Source organism: Toxorhynchites rutilus, chromosome 3, assembly GCF_029784135.1.
Source record: "Toxorhynchites rutilus septentrionalis strain SRP chromosome 3, ASM2978413v1, whole genome shotgun sequence".
Classification (NCBI taxonomy): Eukaryota; Metazoa; Arthropoda; class Insecta; order Diptera; family Culicidae; genus Toxorhynchites; species Toxorhynchites rutilus.
This window is the reverse complement of record NC_073746.1, coordinates 255,232,724-255,239,852: the sequence shown is the minus strand read 5'-3', so window position 1 is coordinate 255,239,852 and position 7,129 is coordinate 255,232,724. Positions and strand designations below refer to the sequence as shown.

The following is a 7,129-nucleotide window of genomic DNA, read 5'->3' as shown; positions in this document are numbered from 1 at the left end:
TGAATAACTCAAGGCGCATTCATGATAAATTTGATGTTTTTTTCAGATTCCAAATATAATAATTTTCAATTATGATATTATGAATTTCGCAAGGGTTGCGCATTAAGCACGTTATAGGTAATACAGGAAAAATAACACCTCCCACTCCTGTCAAGAGTTAATCTAAAATACAATGACCTTGATATGTAGTACAGTTTTTCCGGAAACAATCATCCTCTATACGCCTAGATTCACGAGTTATTTCATGTGGCCATCTCACCCCTAGTGGTGGCCAACTTTACCCTTCATGATTTTAGTAGCACCTTTTTCATACCTTTTTTGATTTATCATATAACATTAGGAAATGAAAAGATTTTTTTTGTAAATCTACGTGATTGCGGAAAACATCCTGAAGATCGACTCCCCTACATATCATAGCCACTTAAATTTCATCTTAACGTTGAAAGGTTACATTTTTTATTGAAATAAGTCATATTTGAAACATATTTTTTTCATAAATGTTTATGATCGAGTACAAAATTTTATATAGTCGAATTGTATATAATCAAGTCAGTATACACTCGAGTCCGACCTGTATATTGCGTGGGTAGAGCAAAAATGATAGGGAGCGACGTTGCGTACTATATTGTTGAACGTTATGAAAAACTTTTGTATTAAACTTTTATATTAAACTCTTATATTACACTTTTATATGATTCAAATTTTTAATTTTGTATAAATGATATGATGATGATGATGTTGGATTAAAGAGGTTTTAAACTTTTCAGTTCATTCGCCTCTAAATAAATGATAGACTTTCAAATACGATTATAAACATTATCCAGTGATTTGGATCACGTAGAAGAAAGTTTAAAGTAATTTCAAGCAGTCGCCTAGCATAAAATTAAATATTGAAACCTGCTAAAAAAGACATATAACGTGTTGAAAGAAGATAAAAGAACAGTATTATAACACAAAGAGATTCTAGATCATTTGCGAGAAATGAGGTCAATTCAATACCATTTATATGGATAGAACGTTTACCCGAATGGTGAAAAATCCCGAATGAGAAAGAAAAAAATATAACAAATATATTTTGTTGATAATCCTGATAATAAATCAAAATCAAACTGAATTAAGAAATTTACGTTTGTTAAATCCAATTCAAGTATAATATTTAGAGTGAAAAAAATAAACGCGAAAAAGTAGCTCAGGAAAAATATGTGTTATAAATTTTTTTTTGTACCTACGTATTGATGTTTTGCATTGAAATATGAATTATATATCTGAAAGCTTAAATTAACCGGGCGAACGTAATGCACCAGGTAATTGTATGCCACCCGGCGTTCGCTAACGCTCGGTGAGACCTAACTAAAGGATCGTTTCCTACGTTTCAAACTAAACGAGCAATGGGTGGAACACAGGTTTGCTTGCGAGAGGCCGCCGCTTCAAACGGCGGGCCGGCGGCCGATTCTGATTGCCACACCTCGGTGGCTTGGGGCCACCTCGCTTCCTTATCCTCGTTAAATGGGGACTTCGTATTTATTAGCCTTAAAGGGCAACACGGAAAGGAAAGAAGACAGCATTTTAATTGTGCCTACTTCAATTACTAAAAATCTCTAGTATTATTTGAAATTTCCTCAATACAATTTTTCATTTTACTTCGCTTTTTTTTTGTTGGACTCTCATGTTGTTTCGATTTCATGTTATTTATCAAAAGGAGATTCAACAAAACTCATAATCTGATTTGTCGAAATTTTTCCTTCTTTATTCGGGTAAACATTTCATTCGGATAAATGTTGAATTCGAGTAAATGTTTCATTCGGGTAAATGTTGCATTCGGGTAATTGTCGCATTCGGGTATTTGTTGCGTTCGACTAAACGATCATTCGGGTGAATGTTGCATTCGGGTGGATGTGCTTCGAGTAACGGCTTTTAGGTGAATGTAACACAACTCATTCTCGACCTGCAAAATCATTTGCATTCAAAAAAAAAAGTAGTTGGAAGCTTGATATAATGATTAAAAATTATTGATCGAGAGAAAGCAAGTATTGCTCAGTGTATAACGCGGCTTCTTTTATTTAGGCCGTATTGATTTCTTTACCTTCTTCTTCTTCTTCAATGGCACTAACGTTCCTAGAGGAACTTCGCCGTCTCAACGTAGTATTACTTGCGTCATTTTTATTAGTACTTAGTTGAGATTTCTATGCCAAATAACACGTCTTGAATGCATTCTGAGTGGCAAGCTCTAGAATACGCGTGAGTGTAAGTCGGAGAAAATTTCTTTGACGAAAAATTCCCCCGACCAGAACGGGAATCGAACCCGAACACCCGGCATGTTAGTTATGACGCTAACCACTCGGCCAAGGGAGCACCGATTTCTTTACCTACAGTCATTTAAATTGGTAACTCAAGGGCTTGAGGACATAAAATTCTGATTTAATCTACCTGAAGGTGTAGTCATGGTTCACCTTATCTCTAGTTTGATTTGAAGGTCATTCAGAGGCCATCCAGGTTATTCTAAGCTAAGTTCTTTATTACTCTTTGTATAATATTACTTCTTTTTATATCCATACATTAATCCTACTTAACTTCTTTAGAGCTTATAATCGAATAGCACCAGTGTCTCTCTGGTTTTCATCTCTTCTTCAGCTCCATCAGGAATCTAATTAGAATTAATGAATGTGATTCTCTTTAGGAAGGACTGGCAGCTTTTCCGGAGAGGGAACTATTTGAGAACGAGAGTGAGATAGAAAATGTGTGTAAATGTGGTAGCTGCTGGCTCACTTGCCGAACCCTTGGGGAGCACAATGCAAGATGGGCAAGAATAGAATGTGAGATAATGAAATTTCGGAATTAGAACTTGAAATTTAAAAAAATTATAATTTATTAAATTATTTTTTTTAATTAAATTTATAATTAAAACATAGGCTTGAAATATAAAAATTTAAGGGTTGAAAATTCGAAATTGAGTATTTTAGATTTGGTATTCGGAATTCGATATTTAAATTTTCAATCTGAAGTTTGAGACTACAAATTTCAGCTTCAGGAAATAATATTTGAAATCTACAGTTTTCCGCCATCGTTATTGGAGTTCTATAAATAGTACTCGTGACTTCGGTTACCTTCTCAGGTTTCCCAAAGACAACTCTTCATCGTCGGGATTGGAGGTCGATAAAGAAGACGCGTGATGAACTTAGAATCATTAGTTTTGGAGCTGTTCTCTCGGTTACCTTCTCAGGTTTCCCAAACAAAACTCTCCGCCGTCACGATTGGATTTCAATAAAAAATACGTGAAATAAATAATAGAATATATAGTCGGTCCAATCAATTTTGCAGGTTTTCCTTCTCAGGATACCTAGAGATAATTTCTGCTGCGCGTTGAGACACATAGGATTTTCGAAATTTCATTTTCTCGTTCCGTCGATTGTTCGCTTTCACATAATCACATCACTTACCTCAGTGAATCCTGATTCTTACCTCTCCCCACTAACAACTATCCCTCCCATGATAAACGCTAGGGAACCACGCTATAGAGGCGACCCTTCTGGCCTTCGGGCGGCGAATATCATACTAACATTCCTTCCCTTCCCCTGGTGACTGTAAGGACGTGGCAGGCGTCGTTATTGACCATTTAAAGCTCGAATCACCGAAAATTGCACAACGAGAATGATTTGCTAGTCCCAAGCGTCATTCTGAGTGTTCTGTGTGCAATTTGGTTGGTTCAGGTCAATCACGGAGAGCAACTACGAATTGTACAGTCTACCCAAGCTCAAGCTCAAGCTCAAACGTTGCTTTTAAGTTCGAGTTTTTGAGCGCAAATAATACGTTTAATCCAGGTTTAAACACCACTCAACGATTTTCCGAACGCCTGATCAAAATGCAAAATTTGGCTTGCTTTTGCAGCTTCAATAGTAATTGCGACTACTTGATTACTGTTTTAACTCGTAAAATATCGACTGGGTGTGAATTAATATATTTAGCGTCGTTTAGTTGTATTGAAAATGTTTCTTCACCAAGCTTAAAAGTGTAAATGAAAATGCTTTTCAGAAAAGTATTGTTTTTGCAGATTAATAAGCGACTCGCTGGGAACCATTGACGAACTGAATTTTCAGATTATTATTGAACATATGAACATAAAAAAAAGTTTTGAATTTAGTTACATAATTCCAAAAATTTAAGTATTTTTTTCAATTGTACGTTTAATTAATTTCACCCTGGTGTACAATTTACCCCCGGATGACAGTGGTACATAAATGCAATGAAAGTACCATTCACGACCGTGAATGGCATTTTCTTTGCTCGAGCAAAGAACCCATAAGAAAAAAAAAAGATTTTTTTGTAGCTTATTGTGAATGATGATGAAGAAGTGGATCTATAATTCAAAACGCAAGAAATCATGATAAAATGTTTACATTAAAATGATTACAATTTATATTTTCATAAATGTGTTTTATCAGCGTTTTTTCGAGTTTAGTATTTTCCAGTGAAAAATAGAAAAACAATGCGGACTTTTCTTTCAAATTCAGATTTAAAGAAAAAAAATTGAGCACCAATCACACAATTTTACAACAACTTTTTTGGCGGCCATATTTCAATCAGACAAGAAAATGGCAAGTTTTTTGGTCGATTCAGCGGGGAATGACTATAATGTTATCTTTCTCCAGACTTCCCATAAGAATAACGGGATGATTTCGTTCTTCCATTTATTTGAAATATGAATAAAGTAATAGAATTACCAAGGTGAACAAGACCTGTAGAAAATTGTACGCAGGTGGATTGTAATTGATGTTCAACCGAACAACGGTCTGTAAATTCGTTTGAAATTCTGATCGATTGACTTACCTCTCGGCGAAAGCGGGAATCCAATTTGCTACCTGCTGGCGGGGGGAAAGTGTTTCAGTGCATAGGTCAGGCTATATTGCTACGATGGAGAAGGAGCCCACCGCAAAAATTTTGGCCCCTTATGCAGACGGACAGTGTGGGCTGCGTTTCGGCGAACGAAGTTTATGATTATGCATGAGTATAAATAAAATTCATCAAGCTTCATAAATATACATTTTCCATCTCTTCTTTATTTCATTAGATTCTTCATCCACCCACTCTCGCTATAGCTGAGATTCTTTTGCTAGAATTTTCTTGTTGCAGATTTTATACATATTTTCATCTAGTGAAAAGACAGTCCCAATAAGCATTCCATCTCCTGAACGGTTTTACCTCGAAGAAGTTCACTTGACAGAGTGAAGTTAAAAACTTTCTCATTATCTATAAACTATTGACTAATATAATGATATTTCAACTTAATTCCTTTGGATTACACATTACGTAATTATAATTTTTACACGTTTTTACATACACGCCTTTGGAATGAATCAATTTATTAGAGAGTGTAGAACAGATTCCGCGTATTCTCAACATTTCAAAATGTACGACCAATCCACCATGAGCAAACTAATATTAAATCTCAAAATAACGAAAAATTCCTCCAAAGTCTCTTTTCGAACCACATATTTCATCCGGTCTTAATGCCCAAATAACTTAAATATTTATGAAGTAGAAGCAAGCAGAAGCTTCGCCACCGTCTCCCCGTTACTATCCTAAGTTCATGTGAAATTGAACATCATTGTATGTACACATTTTTTGGGGTACCTTCCCCCGTGAATTCGTTTCGTCGATGTAATATAAATAATGCTGCACATTGATTCAAATTTATCGATCCCAGTTAAACATTTCCATGCCGGTGTTTCTCTTCCATACAGGCTGGGGCTGATAGCAATGATTCTGGGCCAGATGACTAACGGCCGGGATGCTGGTTCATGGGGGGGGGGGGAGGTTGTTTTTCCCCCACAAATACCTTAAACTTGTTTAGCTTGTTTTGATGAACTTCGCCGAGATATATAGTAAACATTGCATTGAAAATAGGGCGTAGGCCAGTGGAAGCGGGAATTCGATATTGGGACCGAACAATTCCAATCACCAAACCCGGCTCAATTTAGATGAAACTTTACATAAACATTCCCGGCGAGAAAAGATCAAAATTCGTTCTTCTATTCCGCCCGTTCGTTGACCCAGTCGTTTGTTTTGTTGAGAATGTTTTGGAATGGTTTGAGTTCGAAATTCATCCACGGTTCTCTCGATTGAATACTTAGATTCCAATATTTGAGTTATTTTGTCGATACATTGCAAATTTTGCAAAATACTGAGTCTACATGCATGACTCAGAGTGAAAATCAAAAGCACTAACGTTTGATTTGTTCGATGATACATTGTGGCACTCCCGATCCAGAATTAAATAAAAAATGTCATCAAGTTTTTTAATCTTCGGATTCCTCTATACAGCAAACATTCCTGGATTTGGGACCGTGTCAATACAGCAGTTTGTATTTATGAAGCGTATCCGCCGAGAAAGCGAACATTGGAGACAAAGGAGTCAATTCGTCGGAAAAACGGAATTATCTGTCGTGCATTAATTCTTAAACGTAATCCAGACAGATCAATAAACAATCAAGAAACTTCCCCGAAATTGAGATTTTCTGAACATCCCCTGGGAGTATCCAAGATCGTTCAGCCATCCGCCCCTTCGATATAAGTTTGTGCTTTTATATGCCGTTGTCATGACTTTTCCACCTTATTTCTACCGTACGAATGTTGTTGTTTTTTTTTGGCTGGTCCTCTACAGCAATATCGCGTCTCTCATTCTCCTGTTGCCATCAGCATTTGTCTTCGCTGATTTCTTTGCCTCTGTGCTCGGCATCTCGGTCACCATCGACGCTCTCAATTCCGATAGATGTGAGGAAAATCTCACCGACTTATGCTTTCAAGGAGGGAGCTGAGCTGGGGGGCAAATATTGTTGACGCTTTTTTTTCCGAACGACTCCGCGAAGAAAAACCGAAGATTTCAGCCAGCGGACACAACTTGCGTGTTTGTAGCACAGATGGGATTTGTCTGTGGATGGAAAATAAAAACGGAGAAAAATACATTATATTCAAAGAACGGTTCATATGACAAATGGACGTTGGGAAGCCTCGGCCCCGGAAAAGAAATAAATTAGTGGTAAGAAGATTGTGATGGAATTTCACAAACAAGGTTGCAATCGCTGACGAGTTTTGGCGTAAACTCTAAACAATACATTTGTCTCGGTATAGAAAC

At 36.6% G+C, this 7,129-nt stretch overlaps 1 protein-coding gene across 6 annotated transcripts in view; it reads right to left on the bottom strand.

Annotated features, from left to right (window-relative positions):
- Positions 1–5,032: 5,032 nt before the first annotated feature.
- The window catches only part of LOC129775837 (zwei Ig domain protein zig-8-like), a 122,599-nt gene continuing 120,502 nt past the window's right edge, over positions 5,033–7,129 (bottom strand). For all 6 annotated transcript variants that reach the window (XM_055780976.1, XM_055780974.1, XM_055780975.1 and 3 more), the window contains one exon: positions 5,033–6,925. The gene's annotated coding sequence lies outside the window, so the exon portion shown is untranslated. The remainder of the gene's footprint in view (positions 6,926–7,129) is intronic.